Source organism: Tursiops truncatus, chromosome 7, assembly GCF_011762595.2.
Source record: "Tursiops truncatus isolate mTurTru1 chromosome 7, mTurTru1.mat.Y, whole genome shotgun sequence".
NCBI lineage: Eukaryota > Metazoa > Chordata > Mammalia > Artiodactyla > Delphinidae > Tursiops > Tursiops truncatus.
Genome location: NC_047040.1, coordinates 49,434,989 through 49,457,314, shown reverse-complemented (window position 1 = coordinate 49,457,314; position 22,326 = coordinate 49,434,989).

Sequence of the window (22,326 nt, the reverse complement as noted above, 5' to 3'; positions counted from 1 at the left end):
AAAATTATACAACGGATACTGTGGTTTTCAGACTGGAAAGCTGTACTGATTGATGAGACTCTCCAAGTATTTGGGAGAAAATTGAATGTCCTGATGGTTTTAATCTAAAATATCAGTTCAGAGTCTCTACCTCTGACTCCAAACCCTTTTTATTTCCCCAAAGCCTTCTCCTTTCCACCAACAAATGTTTCTGCTTGGAATTACTAGATTCTCATGTGGCAGTGAAGACTCCGGATGAGAATAAATGAAGAAATTCTATTATGTTTCAGATTTTAGCTGTTGAGTTTCCCGGGAAATCGCATTCCAGGTGTTTTTGAATTCCCTTCTTTTAGTTTTGATAATTGACTATAGTTTTAGCAATCTACTACAACAAAATATTACTTAAGATGTATGTTAATGTGTGTAAATTTGCATTGTTATCAAATGGCTATATTTTCCTATTTATCCCTTTTCTCTTCCTGGCTTTGTGTTTCTTATGTGACAGGAATGGCTCCCTTCAAGATATAATTCTGTTTAACCAGACAACGTCATTATTTTGAAAAAGATTGTTATAAGAACCTGAACATTTTAGACTTTAGTGGCAGGTATGGGAGTTAGTTACATTTTAAAACAATAGATTCTTCTTTCAAAGCTCCGGATGGAAACAAAGACATATATGTATGGTTTTTAATTTTTGTTATACATTATATCCTAAACAAAAGACACTTCTCTCCTTTTAAAAATATCATTTTTTTCTTGAACTTCTAAAAGTTAATATGTGTATTATAGTAAAACTGAGACACATAAGAAACAAAGAATACAAAATCATCCATAAACGTAAGGAGTTTAAAGTTTGACGTGTCTTTGTGAGTCCTTGTGTATGTTCATACACGTAACTGAACATACATTTTTATGTGGTTGAGCTTGTCTAGTGTGTATTATGCTTTTGCACATTATGAATATTTACTAATTAAGTCCCAAACCTATGAGAATTTTGATAACTGAGAATGCACTTCACCAAGTCAGTCAAAAAAAAAAAAATGTAATCCTGTCTTTTACAGAAACAAAATTTCATAAAGACGAAAATGGCAACAGGCCTCTGGATAAAGATGTTGGTAGAATTACATTAAAATACTGCATTCCCTTAATACTCAATTTAAAAATGTAATGTAAAACAATAGACTACAATAGGTATAATTCTTCTGAGAGAATTCATTATCAGATCTAAATTATTAAAATATTAGCAAGAAAGGGTTTCCATCAAATTAGTTAAAAGTGTATTACAACCATAAGAGATACATTCATTCATCAGTGGATGTAATCAAATTATAAATGCGAACACAACTGCATAATCCCTTTCCTTGTACTTCTAGCCCTCTGCTGCCAGCCTGGTTAATAAGCCCTGAAGGATGTACTGAGCTGGTTTAACAATTCTTGGTTCAAGATGCTTCTTTTTCTATATAACAGTATTACAACTATAACAAAAGATATCTAGAAACTGGCTAATCCACAAACTCTTTTTCTTGTTCATTGTCACCTTAAGAAATCTAAAAATCTTAGATGAAAGTAAGGACTGCACATTGTCCACAACAAACATAGGTACTTTAGAAGATACCCGTATAAAGGACTGTGGTCTATACTGTCTTATAGATATGGATATGCTAACAAAGAGCTATTCCTTTCACCTTTCTTCCTCCTCCTTCACTATCCGAATGACTTAGTATAGAAATACGTCCAGCTCCAAGACGTTGATTAACAAAGAGTATTTCCAAAAAACAATCTTTTCTGTCAATGAACAAAATATATTTATAGAAGGGTTATTTCACTACATTTACTTTTGGTCACTTAGGACTTGTCTATCCTAAAAATACATAACAATATTAACTAAAATACACATAAAGAATATGTTTAGATATCTGATCTTGTCAAACAACTCCTGAGCATACAACTCTTCCCTCCTCACTTCTTTCTCTTCCTTCGCCCCTGCCACGCAGTGAAGTGTCACTGTGCTGTTCTAAGAGATCAAATTCAACGGTCCCTTTCCCAAAAGATAATCATCCTGTGGATCCCTAAGGGAAAAAAATGTGTTATTTTATATCCTCGACTTTTAGCATATGTTGTGCACTTCCAAGCAGCGAGAAAGACTAGATATTTAAGCAGGACTTAAGTTTGTCCACTACACATATTGCAACATTGAATAAATTGTACACATGGAGTAAAGACTATAATACTAAAGCATCTGGTAAATAGGAACATTCTGACCTAGGTCCCTTCCTCTTCCTGCCCCTATCAATCCACTGCACAAATGTAACCATCTGTAATACTTAGAGGTGATTTTAATCATTTCACTTCTACAAGTGAATTTCAAGAAAATGAATTTTAACCTGAAATGTATTTGTTTACTTTTGTTATTTGGTGGCAAACTCTTAAACATCTAGAAAGACCAGATGTTGTAAAGTGAGGGCTCATTTTTCTGTTACATCTGCTATGTATACAGCAAGTACACAGGCATATGGGACAGTGGTTAATCTTTGCTCCTGGGAACATAGTGGCATAGAGCCTTTTACACTCCTTTCTCCTCCCACTCCCCTGAAACCCATGCACAAACACAGTGTACCTCTCACAGGTGGTTGGACCATTCCTTTTCCAAAAGATAGTATTTCACATGAATTTTAAAAGAGTAGTTATAAAATGTGCTATGTTACTATCCCAACTTTTAATGTAATCTGTGTACTTCTAAACATCTAGAAAGATTATATGTTTAAAATAATTATTTACAAATGTAGTTATTCAGCACTACAATACGCCTGGTCGTGTTGAAGCAACTACACATATGTGATTATATTTATATCTGAAAGTGTCTTCTAAACAGGAACATTCTAGTCTAGTGCCCTTCACTTCAATTCTTTCATTCACCCACCAACCCAGTGGTAGAGTACAGGCACACATGTCACATAAATGTGGTTTTACAATTTTATTTCTAAAAGTCATTTTTGTGAGTTTTAATACAAAGTTATAGAATGTGTTAATTTACCAACTCTACTTCTGTCTTACATTGGCCACCTCTTTAATACCTAGAGAATACATACTATAAGACTCATTTGTCTAGTGCGTACATAATATATACAGTACAGGAAAGTTAAAAAATCATATAATTTATATGACGTTAGATCATATACTAGAAAAAGAACTTCTGCAATTTCTTCCCTCCCACCTCTTCGAACCTAATGAACAAGTAGAGAAAATATACTGCTCAAAGAGGTAGTTAACAATTCCATTTCCAAAGACAATTACTCGTCAATTATAAAAAGCTACTTACAGGGCTTCCCTGGTGACTCAGTGGTTGAGAGTCTGCCTGCCGATGCAGGGGACACGGGTTCGTGCCCCCATCCGGGAAAATCCCACATGCCGCGGAGCGGCTGGACCCGTGAGCCATGGCCGCTGAGCCTGCGCGTCCGGAGCCTGTGCTCCGCAACGGTAGAGGCCTCAACAATGAGAGGCCCGCATACCACAAAAAAAAAAAAAAAAAAAAAAAAAAGCTACTTACAAAGTGTTGTTATTTTACCACCTTTACATTTATTTTTAAAAAATTTTTTATTGAAGTATAGTTGATGTACAATACTGTATAAGTTGCAGGTGTACAACATAGTGATTCACAATTTTACAGGTTATACTTCATTTATAGTTATTATAAAATATTGGCTATATTTCCCATGTTGTACAGTATATCCTGATAGTATATTTTATATGTAATAGTTTTTACTGCTTAATCCCCTATCCCTCTATTGCCCCTCCCCCTTCCCTCTCCTCACTGTAACCATTAGTTTGTTCTCTACATCTATGAGTCTGTTTCTTTTTTGTTATATTCACTAGTTTGTTGAATTTCTTTGGAGTCCACATAAAGTGGTATCATACAGTATTCTCTATTTGACCTATTTCACTTAACGTAACACCCTCCAAGTCCATCCATGTTGCTGTGAATGGCAAAATTTCAAAATTTCATTCTTTCTTATGGCTGAGTAGTATTCCATTGTATGTATGTATGTGTGTATATACACACACATAAATATGTGGTGTGTATGCATGTGTGTGTGTGTGTATACGTGTGTGTATGTATATATATATATATATATATACCATTCATATATATCAACTGTCATCTGTTGATGGACACTTAGGTTGCTTCCATGTCTTGGCAATTATAAATAATGCTGCTATGGACATTGAGGTGCATGTATCTTTTTGAATTAGTGTTTTTGTTTCTTTTGGATATATAGCCAGAAGTGGAATTGTTGGGTCATATGGTAGTTCTATTTTCAGTTTTTTGAGAAACCTCTATACTGTTTTCCACAGTGGCTGTACCAATTTACATTCCCACCAACAGTGTACAAGGGTTCCCTTTTTTCCAAAGCCCCTCCAGCGTTTCTTATTTGTGGTCTTTTTGATGATGGCCATTCTGACCGGTGTGAGGTGGTGTCTCATTGTGGTTTTGATTTGCATTTCCCTGATTATTAGCAATGTTGAGGATCTTTTCATGTGTCTGTTGTACCTTTACTTTTAAATACCTTTTGCACTTCTAAATATCTGGAAAAATTAGATATTTCAAATAGGAACTTGTTACTATCTAAATAGTACTATTAAATAAAACTACATACATAGCAATGGTTCTAATCTACCAGGTTTTTTAAATATTCCCTCACTTCCTTCTCTCGACCACCAACACAGTAAATAAGTACAGACGTCTGTAATGCTTAGAGGTAATTGAGCAAATTCATTTCCAAAAGTCATTTATAGGAGGTAAGCTTTCCAATAAAGTTCAAAACAAAGTGTACAATATGTGTTCAGTTTTTACTAAATCGACTTTTTCATACATTGGCAACTTCTTTAACATCTAGTTGCTACATGTTGCAAAACTAGGACTCATTTGTCCATTATACACACTACACAGCAAAACAAGATGCACATAACATACAGAAAAATGGTTTATTTGAAAGTATCTGTCTGTAAACACACTAGCAAATTATCTTTTGTAATTCTTTTCCTCTCACTCCAGACCATTGAACAATATCAGTAGTAGCCTATGGCTCGTATAAGTGGTTTAGCAATTCCATTTCCAAAAGACAGTATTTTCTATAAATTTTGACAAAAAAAAATTATAGTGATATTTTACTACATCTGTTTTTAACATAGACTAGCTATTTCAAGTAAGAACTTTGATATATATATATATATAATAGTTTTGAATAAACTGCACAAATTAATAATCATTATAATCTGCAAGTGTCCTTTAAATGTGAACGTTCCAGCTTAGAACCCTTCCCTTCTCTCACTCCTCTACCAATCCAACGGATTATATGGCTCAAATTTTCAGAAAACCATCTTTCCTATGAATTTTAACACAGAATGTACTAGTTTTCCAATTCTCCTTTTGTCATATGCTGGCAAACCCTTAGCCATCCAGAAGGACCAGATACTGTACAATTAGGACTCCCCTGTCCATTACACACACCATGTAAGCAGCCGGGTAGAACACAGCACACAGATACATGGGACTTCAGTTCACTCTGAACACACAGGTGTGGAGTCCTTCACGGCTCATTTTCCTTCATCCTCACTGGACAGCTGTGCCCACGTACAACGTGTACTGCTCGAAGAGGGCGTTTGGCCATTCAGCTTAACAGCAGTATGTCAAAGAACTTTTAACAAAAAACACTTTTAAAGTGTTTATTTTACTACATGCTTTTGATATACATTTTAGAGCATCTAGAAAAACTAGCTATTTCAAAAAAGTACTTTGCACCGCTAACTACATATACAATAGTGAGGAACAAAATGCACCACGGAAAGATGGTTATAATATAAATATGACTTCTAAATACAAGCAGTCTGGCATAGGAACCTTTTCCTCTTCATAGCAGAATCATCTCTGAAGAGTCTCACTTCATTTATGTCTTTGTGTTAATACTGGGATATATATTTTTCTTTTCTGGTGTTTATAGTTATATAGATTTTTATGAACCTAGGTATTATACTAGCTTTTAGCTCTCTCATATATGGATTGAGTATACTAGGCATTCTTTTTCCTAAGTCAACATACACCAATTATAGATGAAGAATGCCTTCAATTTTCTAATCAGCCTCTTCACGGCCTTCTGCTCTAACCCATTGATCAAATGTCGAAGTGTCGCTTATGGAGACGGCCTAACAATTCCATTTCCAAAAGTTATTCTCAGGAGGTATTCCTTTTCTATGATTAAATTTTTCTTTTCTTTTTTTCCTTGTACAAAAGAGTGTTTACAAGCCAGGTGATTTTTAACTCTGCTTTATTGTATGCAGTTGACTTTACATCTATAAGGCCTAGATGTAGAGAAATAAGTTGAATTTTAGAAGGTTGGCCCGTAAAGTTGAGAGGAGCTTTTTTCATACTATATACACAAGCCTTCTATAAAGAGCAGTGAATCTTCCCAAGTGGTGGTGTGCACTTTCTGTTGGCCAAACATAGCCCATTATTCTTTCCTGTCTCTCTTCTAATACCAAGGTCTAGCTGACCATTCCCTGACTTCCCCTCGTCTTTCAGGGCTCCACACACCTGCTGGGCCACAAAGCCTTTGCCTATCCTTGTCAGGATGCAGTAGCATCTCCCCCAGGTGAGACAAAGGTCCCCAGGTCTGCGAGGATCCTGGCCTGAGGCAGCCAAGCTCTCCTTCATGCTAACTGACTTTTTTGGCCCGAGATGCCCCAGGCTTTCAGGGGCTGCTGTTCTTCCTACTTTGCCATCAGGTTGCCATCTGGTCCCAGAAACGGTATCCATGGCTGCTTGGGAGAGGCCACTGATGACTGTGGAAGGCTTGAGTCTAGCCTCTACTCACCCACTCGGGGTGAGAGGCAGGGGTTAGGGCTGCTTCTTACCTCAGTCTCTTACTGAATTTGTCTTCCTTTTTTTGTTGTTGAAGTTTCTTTCCTTTCCCCCCAGCTTTATAAGTGACAAATAAAAATTGTATACATGTATGACGTATAGTGTGATGGTTTGATATATGTACAAACGGTGAAATGATTACTACAATCAAGTTAATTCACACATTCCTCACCTCACATAGTTACCTTTTTGAAGGGGGATTGTGGTAAGAACACTTAAGTTTTAGTCTCAGCAAATTTCAAGTATACAATAGAGTATTTTTATTTTTTTCAGCTTTATTGAGGTATAACTGACAAAATTGTAAGAGTAAGTGTATGATTTGGTATTTATATGCATTGTGAAAGGATTCTGCCTACTCCTCTGAATTAACAGATCTATCACCTCACATATTTCTTTTTTTGTGAGAGCATTTAAGTTCTACTTTCTTAGCAAATTTCAATTATATAATACAGTGTTCTTGACTGCAGTCATCCCATTATACATTAGGTCCTCAGACTTCATTCATCTTATAACTGAAAGTTTGTACCTTTTTATCAACCTCTCTCTATTTTCCCACCACTCAGGCCCTGGCAACCACTTTTCTATTCTCTGTTCCTACAAGTTTGACTTTTTTTTCCTTTTTTTTTTTTTTTTTAAGATTCCACATAGTATAAATAAATGGTGCAGTGTTTGTTTTTCTCTCTCAGGCTTATTTCATTTAGCATGAACTCCAGGTTCATCATGTTGTCACAAGTAATGGGATTTCCTTCTTTTTGTGGTTGAATAATATTCCTGGTGTGTGTCTGTCTGTATTTGTATGTGTGTATTTGTGTGCATACACACACACACACACATTTTCTTGATCCATTCATTCGTTGACTTATGTTGTTGCCATACCTTGACTATGGTCAATAATGCTACAATGAACATGAGAGTGCAGACATCTCTTCGAAATAATGACTTCTTTTGCTTTGAATACATTCTCAGAAGTGGAATTGCTGGATTACATTGTAGTTCTGTTTTTAAATTTTTGAGGAACATCCATACTGTTTTCCACAATGGCTGTACCAATTTATATTCCCATTAACAGCATATAAGGATTCATTTTCTCCACATCCTCGCCAACACTTGTAATTTATTGTCTTTTTGATAATAGCCATCATAACAGATGTGAGGTGATATCTCACTGTGGTTTTGATTTTCATTGTCCTGATGCTTAGTGATGTTGAACACCTTTCCTGTTCATGTTGGCCTTTGTATGTCTTCTTTAGAAAAATGTCTTTTCAGGTCCTTTGTTCATTTTTTAATCAGGTTATTGATTTTTCTGCTACTGAGTTAGATGAGCTCCTCATATATTTTGGATATTAACCTCCTATGGGATATATGGATTGCAGATAATTTTTCCCATTCCATAGGTTGCCTTTTCATTTGGTTGTTTCCTTTGCTGCACTATCTTCCCTTTTAAATAAATATGTTAGGCATGCAGATATATATTTAGTAAAGTTCTCCAAATAATAGATACATTAAAATTGAGATTGATTTAAAAAGCCTAAGCCTTTTTATGTTTTTCTACTTATTCACAATCTTATATTACTATTTAAAGCTGAAGAAATTGCTTAAAGCCTTGGAGAATTCCATGAGAACTATTCATTTAGACAATTCATTAATAAAATATGCATCAGAAAAATATGATAAATTTTAAGCTTGAACATAATAACCTTTTGGTATTTTGTAAAGTAAAACTTAGTGTCTCTAAACATGTGTGATTCAATAATATATCCAGATGACTTAATTTCTTTATAGTTCCAGTTTAACTAAACCAAGTTTGTATGACATCAGTTAAGCTAGATGATCAATGTACCTTGGAGGTTAGACATAAGAGTCTACAGTACAGTGTTTAGAGTTTCATTATTAAGATATTTGAAAATATTTATATACTAGTGACATTTGAAGAATCTATAAATTTGTCTTCAACAATGGGGCAGCATCAGTGGTTCTGCCAGCCATCTATCAATTATTCCAAAGAACTTAATCAACAGAAAGTGCAAAGATTATTCAGTCCTTGAATAGAATTTAAGTTGCCACCTTAGCAGCAAACTCTTATTTAATGGCAACTTAGAATATTTATTTCATTACAGTGGAATACAATGAAAATAGTATCGGTGTGGGTTGCGGGGATGGGAATAGAGAAAATTAGTTCATTTTGTCAAGATAGTTTGTAAATAATAATAATAATAATAATAATAGATGGAGTAAATATTGGATGCACAGAGAAGCAGCAGCCAGATCTCATAGGGAACAATTTTGTATCCTGCGACTTTACCTAATTTATTGATGAGCTCTAGTAGTTTTCTGGTAGCATCTTTAGAGTTTTCTATGTATAGTATCCTGTCATCTGTAAACAGTGACGGTTTTACTTCTTCTTTTCCAATTTGGATTCCTTTTATTTCTTTTTCTTCCCTGATAGCCATGGCTAGAATTTCCAAAGCTACGTTGAATAAAAGTGGTAGGAGTAGACATCCTTGTCTTGTTCCAGATCTTAGAGGAAATGCTTTCAGCTTTTCACTGTTGAGTACTATGTTAGCCATGGGTTTGTCATATATGGCCTTTATCGTGTTGAGGTAGATTCCCTCTATGCCCACTTTCTGGAGAGTTTTTTTTATCATAAATGGGTGCTGAATTTTATTAAAAGCTTTGTTCTGCATCTATTGAGATGATAGTATGTTTTTTATTCTTCAATTTGTTAATGTGGTGTATCACACTGATTGATTTGTAGATACTGAAAAATCCTTGCATTCCTGGGATAAATCCCACTTGGTCATGGTGGATGATCCTTTTAATGGATTGTTGGATTCGGTTTGCTAGTATTTTGTTGAGGATCTTTGCATTTATATGTTCATCAGTGATATTGACCTGTAATTTTCTATTTTTATGGTATCTTTGTCTGGTTTTGGTATCAGGGTGATGGTAGCCTCAGAAGGACTGCTTTCCAGAATGGGTTCTTCCTGCCACAGCAAGATTTCAAGATGGGTAGGAGATGGCTTGACTAAAAAGAGGATAAATTCCTAGAGAATAGGGCAGTTTGAGAAAGGTTAGAGTGTGGGAAACAATTCCAGGAACAGTAATATGTCTTGAGAGGCTAGAAAGAAGGATGTGTGTATTGGGAGTTACCTAAAAAGAAGTGTGATTTTTGTGTTAATGAAGTATAAAATAAATTCAGTTTGAAATGATAGAGAAATATTAATTAAATGAGAATATAAAAGCTTCATTTTTAAAGCTGTGATTGAAACTATAAAGGAAGCATTCCCATTTTGAGGTGCTGTAAAATATAAAACAATTGCAGTCACAAGCCCTGGATGTCAAAAGTTTTAAGGGCAAGAGGTGGACATCAGGACCCTCCTGGCAGCTCTGCACACCACAATTCAGCTTCCACTTAGAATGGGCCCCGTAGTGCTACTCTGGAAATCCCAAGGCACATCTTTTCATGTTCTGAAAAGATCTCATGGCTGTCTCCTATATAATGGGAGAAAGCTCCCAAGGAAGTCAGTGACCTCATTGATATTCTTCACATTACAGGGTAATAATATGAGACTGTAGTTTGCTTTTACTGTTTTAAAACATAAGGGAGTACTGGCTGAAATGAAATATTTTGCTCATGTGGTCTCAGAACACAGAGAGACAGGTATTATATTGTTTCTAATTTATGGCTTATTTATTATATTTGTGAATTAAAAATACTTCCATATAAATATTGTTAGCTCTGTGTGAGTGTGTATGTAAGGTGGAGGTGGTGACTTAGTATTTGAAGTGTCATAATCAGGCATTAATACTGTGGAAGTAACAATTTCATAAATACTTCAAATATGTAACCAAAACCTATGCAAAGAGAAGATTAACATATTTTTTCATTGGTGAAATAAGCAGTGCTCAGGGTACATGGTGGGCTACTACTCCTGCCTTAATAAAATATAAGTATCACACAAGCTCCATAGCCCAGTGGGACTCATTCTCAAGTTCTAGAACTTCGTTTGTTCCTGTGTTCTCATATTTAATGGAAAACTCTGTCCTCTCATTCGACTTAGAATGTTGACTGGTCCTGACATCAAAATATCTTTGTTTCCATGGAGGGTGAGGGTGTTAGATTCACAATATCACATAATCTCATTGGCTAAAATTCTCTCTTAGCATACTTCATATTGAAAGTTTTATGCTTCTAGGACCTGCTTTTTCATATTTTTGTCTTATTGCTTACTAATGAAATTCTAATTATCTTCCTAAAATTTTACATCATCTTATTTGCTGATGAAAACAAATATCTCAAACCAAAATTTAGGTGATATACTCTTTTCCTCTATAGCTACATAAAAGCAGATACTTTTTGGTAACCCCAAAGTAATTCTCACAAAACGGTGAAGTGGTAATGTCACAAAAGTATTAATCTTACTCCCCTATTCATTGTGGAAACTTGCATGAAAATGAATCATCAACTTTCTTGTCTGTTTTGTTTTGTTAATAAAATTATCCTTGCAAGTCTAATTTGTAAAAAGAAATCTGTGAAGATTTCAGAGTTGTTGCTATGTCCTCTGAAATATAACCAATAACTTCAGAAAGTCTGATTGGTGATTTCATTATTTTTTTTTAAGAATGGTTAAATTGATATCTCGGTGTTCTAGATGATGTCAGGTATAGGTAATTGTGAGGTTCATTTTTAAATCCAAAATAAATTCTTTGGAATTTATTTTTCATTTATGCAAAAACCATAATAATTTCCACTCTTGGATTCTTTATTCTAAAAACAAGTTTTAGAATATTTCACTCACTTAACTAACTAGAGCAAATCTTTTATGCAAAGACCTGTTGCAGTACCTGAGGATAGATAGTGAAGACTTCCTTAATCTTACAAAAATAAGTTGTCTGACTATGTATTTGGCAGAATCTGATCTGAGTTTTTATATATTTTGAAGCAATGAATGGCAGGATGTGGAAGGGTCATATGAATAGGGTGGTCACATTTTTGCCTGGGACAATTCTGGCTTATATTTTTGTGCCAGCATGATTATTAATGATACCCTTTTTTCTGTCTCAGAAATGTCTCCTTCTTTAGATGGTAAATTAGATGGTGTATGTATAGTTCTCCTCTGTACTCTCCTCTGCCCTCATTCTTCTGATCTCCTGAAGCTTCCCAATGTTTAAGAAGAAAACTTGATAAGAGTTGAATAGCCAAATTGGTTTAGGGTCTATTCACAGTAACGGTAGTCCAGACATTTGAGGAATACAAGAATCAAAGAAAAAGATGTTTCTTCTTATTTTTAAATACAGGTTCCAGTTTACCTTGGCCATCCTTCAGTCAGGGTGGTACCTCAAGTTTGAAAAGTTTTTGTCTTTGCTTCCAGTTGGAAATAGTATATTATCCTTTGAAGATTAAATTCCTTATGCATGACCCAGTCTCAGTGTCCAGTCATGCACTGCACACTATACAAAAGAATGACTTTTCTAAAAGGCAGATATAACTGTGCCACTGTCTTGCTTAATAACATTTCAATGTCTCACCATCACCTTTAGAATTAAGCCTAAACTACTGAATATTATCATTTAAATTATTTCCATCTCTAAGGTTCCATCTCCTTTACATTCAAATGTTCAAGTGTCTCTTCAATATCTCATTTGTATTCATCCCACAGATACCTCAGTACAGAATGTGACAAACTGATCTGTCATCTTTTCCCATAGACCTGTTCTTTCATCTGTGTTATTTCAGATGTCAGCACCCTATTAATCCATATTCAAGTATCTGGTTGTTTTCCTTTATGGTCATTTCCCAAGTTAATCCTACCGTGACAACAAACTTGGAGTGTGTACAGGCATACCTCAGAGATATTGCAGATTTGGTTTCAGACCACCACCATAAAGCAAATATTGCAATAAAGCGAGTCACACACATTATTGGCTTCCCAGTGCATACAAAAGTTATGTTTATACTATACTGTAGTCTATTAAGTGTGCAAATAGCATTATGTCTAAAAAAAAATGTTAGTACGTAATTAAAAAATACTCTATTACTGAAAAATGCTAACCATCACCTGAGATTTCAGTGAGTAGTTATCTTTTTGCAATATTAATATCACTGATCACAGATCACCATAACAAATATAATAATAATGAAAAGTCTTTAAATATGGTGAGGATGCCCCAGATGTGATACAGAGACATGAAGTGAGCAAAAGCTCTTGGAAAATTGGTGCCAATAGACTTGCTAGATGCAGGTTTGCCACAAATCTTTGATTTGTTAAAAAAACACAATTTCTGCGAAGCACAGTAAAGGGAAGCACAACAAAATGAGGTATGCCTGTAGTCACTCAAACATAATAGAAGTTGGTTTCCCATTCAATGTAAAGTCTTAAATGGTGTTACATATAGGCAGGGCCATCCCTTCTAAGAGGTGATTTAGAAACCAGTCATTTTCCATCTCAGCGTTTCATTATCTTCCATTACAGGGCGGGTGGGGGGAAGAACATGGAGGATCAGGCATGGTGGGAGTGGCCTGGACTAGATTTTAGTAACACGTTTACACCAAAGTCATGCAGTCCACCTGAGTGCCTAGGACAAAGAGGAAATAGGTTTGATGAAGAGCTGGCTCATAATCTTTGCCGTATTTGTTTATAATCACCACGCTGCCCATTCAAACTTCTACTGACATCGATTTCATTTCTTTTTTTTTTTTTTGCGGTACGTGGGCCTCTCACTGCTGCGACCTCTCCCGCTGTGGAGCACAGGCTCCGGACGCGCAGGCCCAGCGGCCACGGCCCACGGGCCTAGCCGCTCTGCGGCATATGGGACCCTTCTGGACCAGGGCACGAACCCGTGTCCCCTGCATCGGCAGGCGGACTCCCAACCACTGCACCACCAGGGAAGCCCCAGCTAATCTTTAATCAGACCCAGAGGCTACCCTATAAGTGCTTCAACAGTCCTTACCTCCCATCATCATCAGAGGTATATTCATTTTCATAATGAATGTTAGAAATAGGTTTCCATTGGTGAAAGAAATGACTCGTTAATTAGAATGGTTATTGGAAATGAGTTTTTATTGATGAAGTTAGTAGATTGGCTACAGTATTGTAGGGGGGTAGGTACACTTCTTTTCTTGCATAAGAAGAGTATAAAATCTGTCATCTCTTCTGAAGCCTATATCTTTTAGAATGGATCTCTAGGGGTAATCCGTAAATGGTCCTATAATCCTGCTCTTAATGGGAAGTTTTCTTGATCTCCTACTTACAATCAACTACATCTGATACTAGAATATTGTCACATTTGTCTCAGATAAAGGTAGTTTTAGAGCACACAGAGGGATAGGAAGCTGAGACATCTTCAAGAGTTCAGTGTATGACTTTGTGTGTGTGTGTGTGTGTGTGTGTGCTTCAGGTTGCCGATAGACAGTGGCGTATGTGTTAAAATTTGGGCTGAGATTTGCTTCTGTTATGGGAGAGTAGCCAATTCTTAACTATTTCTATTACAAGCCCCCCAAATTGAAGAGTATGTATATTCAAATTGAACTAGACCAGTTTACAACACTAGGCATTTGAAATTCTAAACCCAAGAATTGATCCTTTTTTTGTTTCTTCTTTGTTAACCTTTACTTATGGCAATTAATGAGAATTTCTAGCCCCTTAAGTGGGGAAGAAGTAGAGAATATAAGGAAATACCAAGAACACAAACTGTTGCTTAATAATTTAAAACTATAACCCCAATACAAATGTTTGCTGATTTAAATCTTATAAAGACAGCCCCCTATGTTATCTATTTGCCATGTAAAATCATTTTAAATAATTTTTATGAGAATAATTTAAAAGGCACAATAACGTATTCCAATTCTCAAACTCTCCCAATTCTTATTCTTAATGCTTGGATTTCTAAATGTCTCTAATAGGCACTTTTAAAATCAGAAAATATATTTCTGAGGGATTCTCTCATTTCCTCAGCATTCTGAGAAATGTATAATATATGGGTGCTCTCACACCTATGGTTCAGGTTATGCCCTGCAAGCATTATGGCAAATATTGTTTTATACTTGGCCTCCTTTACACGTTCACATTGCCTGCTTGGTCCCTGTAGACATTTGAATTAGCATACTTGCTCAGGAAAGTTACCAGGCATTTCAAATATATTGCAATCATTTTAATTGTGAATTATTTTTCATTTTTAATTTAAAATAAATGTACTACACAAGGTAGGGCAAGAGCTGAGACTGGGAAGTCACTGACTTTAGGTACATATACATCTATTGCAGGGAATTCTTTTAAATACTATTTTCAGAACTGAAGAAATTCTTCCCATACATTGAACTTCCCAGCTGGGAATCCATTACACCCCACCAAGCAACACAAATGTTTTTTTCATCATTATAGTTTTAATCTTATTGCATGCAATATCCTGGTAGGTAATATTAGTGGTTCTTTCCTAATTTAGGAGAAGGTCAGAGTTTGTGTTATTCCCTTAAACATTTAATATATAAACTGAGCAACTTCCTACGACTGTTGGCATCAATTTAGATATTTTCATGGTTATTTCTGGTACGTGTGCTGCTAATGCACAAGGGATGAGAAAAGATTCAATTTCCTCATCTGTAAAATGAGGATGATGGTATTAGGTGCTCTCTAAGGTCCCTTCAAACACTAAAATTTTATGGTTCTAATAATGTAAGTTTAAACCACGTTAGTAAGAGTAACAGCTTTTCTTAGCCTGGTCTGTGGCACAGTTTTCTTAAATGGCCTACTTTGCTTAGAAACAATCCACTAAGCTTCTTTTCTTACCCAGATTAAAGTTAGTCTAACCCTCCAGCCCTGAGATTCCAATGCTTTGTAGAATATTGAAAATTTTATTTTTATGTGTAGCCGATACCCGCCCCCACCCCAGTGAATAAGCCCCTTGAAATATAATTTGTCTAATTTACTTTCAGTTTTTATAGGATCTTTTCTTGCCCCTAGGAGATGTTTAATAAAGCCTGTTAATGAATGAACATATAACTTTTGTATCTCACCACATAGTATACAAAGTGTTCTCATTGTCCATTATCTAATATCGTGGAATTATGAAATGTTAAAGTTGAAGGGACATTGGGGAGAGCTCTAATCCGTTGGTTTCCAACTGGGATGATTTTGCTTCTAGTAGACATTTGGCAAAATCTAGAGACATTTTTGGTTGTCTTAACTGAGGGGTGGGTGTTACTGGCATCTAGTAGGTAGAGACTAAACATCCTATACAATTCATAGTATGGTCTCTACAACAATCCTATACAATTCATAGTATGGTCTCTACATCCTATACAACCATAGTATGGTCTCTACAACAATATGCCAATAATGCTGAGATTGAAAAAGTGTCCTCATTTTATAAGTGAGGTATGAAATCCTGAGAAGTCAAACAAATTCTTCAAGGTAATTCCTCAATTCCAGTGCTTTTGACTAACGTGTTGATTCAAATATTGCAAAGGAGATGGGGATATTTTCCCACTTCATAAGTGAGAAAACTGGAGATTTGGAAAAGTGATAGTCAATGTCACACAAGTAGCAGGATCGAGAGTTGGGACTAGTGCATGTCAGCTCTGTATTTAGGAATGTAATAGGTAGACCCAGTGTGACTCATAATACGCAAAGGAAGAAATTTCACATTATTTTTTTTCTAAAGGTCCTGGTCATCACTTGCCAAGCTCAGCCAAATTCAGTATCATCTGTTATTAATGATTTGCAATCATCAGACTATAGAAGAACTTCAGGATCTATATAATCCTGAGAAAACTGGGTAGGCAGGTTTGCTTTTAGTACAGAGTGCCTGGTATGTAGAAAGTACTCTTTCAATAATTCAGTGACTGATGGTTGCATGCTGTTGTTCTTCAGCTTCCAGCTACTGCTCTTGAATGACTGTGCTTTACTACCTTAGGCATTGATTCTCTAGGAAGGCTGAGGTGTGGCTTCTTCCCAGAGCTTCACAGCCCAAATAAGCACAAGAACGTTCACAGAAATCTTTACTAAATGCCCACGCGTGACATTTAGTGACCAGTTCTTTTGTACACCCATATAGGCTTTTCCATCAGAGGTCTTGCCTCTTCCACAAGAATGTGTCCCAGGAGGAACCTAGTAGAGCAGAACCTATAATCCCTGCTCTGTTTCCAGTCTAAAGGAAACAACTACTCAGTAACAAATGTTTCATTCTCTCTTCATTTTATCTATTCTTGCCTTAACCCTCTCAGATAAATGCTTTTGAAAACAAAAAATTTGTTACCTCTCTCGTGGGGCAAGGGAAACCCAGATCTCAAAGACACAACCCTGGATAACCTCTTGGGACAGACACTAGGGAAAGGGAATTTCCATTATTTTGTAGTGATCCTAGACCTCCACCCCCCTAAAACATGATGTGGCCATATCTTTGCCAGGTTATTTTGTCACATTCATCTTTTAATAAATTGTGGTAGAAATGAATTTAAAGAAAAATCTTGTCAATTCAGGTTTTTTGCTTGTTTGTATGTTTGTTTTTGTCATACTACTTACATGGTCTACAAGCTTAAACTTGTACATCTATGTGTGTATAGCCTGACTGTATCATACTTAGAGTCAAAAAATATTATCAGCATAGGTAGATATGTACTCTCAGACTGCAAAAGAAAGCTATACTGGTTTTCAAACTGCTTTAATGACAGGAAAGAAAATAGTACAGGAAGAGTGATAAAGTGTGTGAAAAAAATATAAAGAAAAATTTTGGAGTAGGTAGTAAAGAAAAACAGGCTATTTCACAAATACTTAGCATTTCTATACACATTGCTTTATTAAGAAGCTTATTTTTTTTTATTAGACTTAGGGAAAATACCATTACAAACAACCTTCCTGAAACTACATTAATGGGATTTCCTTGAACTCTAAAGCATCCTCTGGAGCAAATATATTATATGTACATTTATTTGAGGATAGCCATATTTATCCTCAAATATTGAGAAAATATATCTTTGTAGCCAAATGTTTTCTTGTGACTTCATGGTTTTTTTTAGTTTCAATATATAATTTTTATACAAGAAATTATGTAAAAAGTCCAATACTTTACATTATACTAATCAGTTTTATAACCAGAAGTTATTTAATTCCTCATAAATTTATTTTAAAAATAATAAATATACAATTTCCCTAAATATGTTTTTTTGTAAATCTTTCTAAGTAAAATATTTTTTCTGTGCTTTTGTTCCTGTTTCTATAACTCAGGTGTTTTTTGTTTTGTTTTTTCCTTCCGGCGCTTTATACAGAAAATCTTTTTAAAGTGGGCAGTAAAGAAGAAGAAAACATAGAAAGCACATTAGAAGTGAATAACGTTCCATTCTGTCAACAATGTGATTCTTCTAATACTTTTCTAGGGCTAAATTGAAGTATTTAATGGAAGCATAATTATATATTATTACCACTAGAAACAAGTTGGCATTTTTCTCTTAAAATTTTATGGTGGATACAAGTGGAGGGAGAGTCAACAATATGAGAATACATTTTATTTGTTCACAAATCTCTTAGCTATGCTTTGGTTGATAAATACCTAGCATCACGTACAAGATGGGCTTCAAGTAACTATAGATTAAATGACAGGCAAGTGAATTTTTTCTTTCTCTGTTTCTCCCAGGACGTATTACTGAAGTATTGATTGCTCAGCACCTACCAAGATATCAGACATATTGTCTCACAGGCAATATGTTAGAATGCTTTATTTTAAAGGCAGTAAAAATTTTTTCATCAATCATATTACTTTTAATAGTCTTTCTCCCTATGTTCATATCATTAAAAATTTCAGTCTTTCACATGAAATTGAAGATCCCTTACAAATTGTATTTTATATGCATTATCTTTGAAAAGACAAGGGCAACAGAGCTATATTTACACAATTTTTGTAGGTCCTATGCATGATCCCATAAGTTGCTGTAGTTATATGTATCCTTCAGCTTAATTATTTATGAGCTACTTTTGTGATATCTTTTTGGTAACACATAATAACACTACTTTTCCTAATTGAAAATTTCAATTTAATATAACTTAAAAATTATTTAGAATTTGCATTTCAAAACAGTGCAATAAAGTCATTAAGATTTATCTATCTTTTAGCTATCCCCATTTTAACTAGCAGTTATCTCAACATAGATGCTAAACAGAAGCTCAGACATGCATGTATTAGTGATTCGGTAAGGTTTTTAAAAAAATCGTTGATATATTGCCCAGCTTATATCTCCCTGCTCACCCTCACTTTCCTATATATATTTCCATTTTTTTTCAGGCAATCTCATCTTATCCACTCAGTCCAAGTCTCTACTATCCAAGGGAAACCCCGTTCTCCTTGCCATAGTGCAGGAACCCAGGCCCACGCCTGTTTGAATGGGGCATTTTCCTCATCTCAAGATGTTAGTTCAGGAATGGGCACATGTTTCTACATAAGTCAGTGAGCTTCAAGGGAACATTTACTGGAGGCATCTGCCAGTGGTAGTCCTTCACTCTTGAGGGAGAATTATTAGACAAGATGGTTTCTCTTTATCTCTGGATATTGTTGCATGCAGAGATCAAGCGTCTATCTGCAAAAGCAATCTTGCTACTGGTCAGAGAATGGAGGCACTAGGCAGAGAGGTGCAAAGCTAAGAGGCTTCAAAGTAATAAAATAAAAACACTTATTAAATCGTGTCTGATTTGAGCCCTATGCTTGGATTCTTTACAATCACATTAAGCCAGTAATTTTCCTTTATTTTTCAAGTCAGTCTGGTTTGAGTTTACCACTAAAGTGACATCTAAAGTGAAACATGTGGGGACATACAACTTTTCAAGATACTTCTCAGCATTTAGCTGAATTAATTTTCTCATTAGTGAGTAAATGGATTTTCTGAGGACATATAACAATGTTAATTGTTGTTGAGGGTAACATTGCTGCATGTCAGTCTGAGGAAGCTGAACTTGGGAGCCCACACTGGGGTGGATGCAATCGTTTTAAAGATAAGGCAGGGCTGGCTTCATGGGCATGCAGCCTATAGAGTTTAGAAGAACTCCATACTTGGTTTAATGCTTTGCTGTCATTATCTTCAAATTCTTAATTTTTTTTTTAACAAAAGTGTCCCACATTTTCAGGTTACACTGAACCCTGCAAATTCTGCTGCAGATTCTGCATGGGTTGCTGCCTAAACTCTGTCATTCTAGGTGGAACACAGATATAAGTCTTGATAGATTGAAATAGGAAGATCTCTATTTTTTCAAAAATGTTTTCAGTTGGGAAATGGCAGGAAATGCTTCCTTGGGATCATGGCTTGAGGAGGAGTGAAGCTTGGCTGATTTAACTACTGATCTCAGTAGTAAGATTCTTCATGTTCTTACCACTCAGAGCCCATATTGGGCTCAGAGGCTGCGATTGTCTGAGATTAAGATTTTTCTCTGAAAGCCAGAGGAATCCAAGAAGAGAGAATCAAGTAGGTCATTAAAGAATCATTTCGAATATGTAATTTTGCAGTTTAGGACAATCTACACTGCAGCATGAGAAAGGAACCTGAAAATTGAATCTGTTCTTTAGCTAAATTTTGCCTTGCTAAAGACTCAATTTTTCTAATTAAATGTGTGTGCGCATATCTTAAATTTGTAAACTTATAGTTTTAAATGGGCAAGATCTAAGAGTATACTACTTTTCCCATTAAAAACATAGTTTTTAATGAGTATGGGTAGCGGGCCAAATGGTAACCCCAAAGATATGTTCATAACCTAATCCCTAGAACTTGTGACTATTACTCTATATGGCAAAAATGCGAATATTACCTTACATGGCAAAAGATGAGATTAAGGATCTTGAGAGGAGGTGCTTATTCTGGATTATCCAGGTGGGCCCTAGATGCAGTCACATGTGTTTTTATAAGAAGGAGGCAGAGGCAGTTTTGACACAGACACAGAGAAGAAGGCAGTGTGAAGACAGAGCAGACAGATGTTGCCACACCAAGGAATGAAGGCATCAGAAGCTGGAAGAGGCAAGAAGCAGATTCTTTGCAGAGTGTAGTCCTGCTGACATCTTGATTTCAACTTGGTGAAACTGATTTTGGACTTCTGAACTTTTGGCCTGTAGAACTGTGAGAATAAGTTTCTGTTGTTCCAAGCCACCAAATTTGTGATAAATTTATAGCAGCCACAGGAAACTAATACAGTATGCTATTCCTAATGATGCACAATGATGAAATTTAATGTTTTATTTCAAAAAGGATAAATTGTTGATAAGGTATGAGACAGGTATGTTGGATGAATGAAAGTTACCATTAAAAGGTCAATACTTAATAAGAAGCCTGAGCACTATTAAAAGCATCCACTTTAAAGTCCAGGACTTATCCTGAGCTTTGCTAAAGGTAAAAAGTACCACATTCTCAGTTGAGGGATCCAGTCCAACACTAGAAACTAATCATGACTCTTTGGCAATGGCAAAGAGCTTATTGGTGTAGTAAATGTTTTCAGGATAGCTATAGGAAATTGATAGTTATTAATATTTAATGATTCATTTTATGCTTGGCAGGCTACCTACCTGGGTATAGATAAGTTCACCCACAGAGTAGCTTTATGCTCTTGAAGATATTTTTATTGTTTTGTATGCAGGTAATGGAATCATTTTTAACCAAAACCTTGGAAGCTCTGACTTCGTTTAGACCTAGCTAGTCTGAAATATTTATATCAGTATCCATTCTTACAACCTCAAATAAACAGACATAATTAATTTTATATTTATATGTCACTTCATTGCATCATAAATTTGAAATGGCTAGGAGATATCATAAAATCCAATATATTTTTTTTAAACTGGGCATTAAAAGAAGTAACTCCTAATTGGGAAAATGCAGGAATTATTTTCAACACTATGACAGTTTATATAACACAAGTGCCCTAGCTGTTTAGTTGATTTTTCACACTTTCTTTTACACCTTATCAAATTGTTCAGTTAGTCTATTTGCTTTGAAACTAAACTTATTTCTACGTATGTTGCTGTAGTTCTATCAGTATTTCTTTTCTTAATTATAAAAATGGGAATTGAAGATATTCCTAAGATATCAGGGAGAATAATATTCTGGTAGCTAAATGGGAAATAAGACAATAGGTTCAAATGGATATCTGCTTGGTAATACCTTAAAAGAAAAAAAAATAGTAACTATTTATTAAACATCTAAAGAATGTTGGCAACAGAGATAAAGAAATGAAAAGAAATGAACCAGTCACTGCCCCAAGGTTCACAGAGCAGTGAGTGGGTGTGGGAGAGGTGGAGAGGATCAAACAAACCAGTATGGATGCTTGGGTTAACTCTCTGATGTTGTTTCTTACCACACTTCTCTCATATGTCAGCCACACTAACCTCCTTTCTTTTCCTCCAGTGTATCAACTATATTCCTTCTTCTTCATTTCTGTATTTGCCATTTCTATGCCTGGAATGCT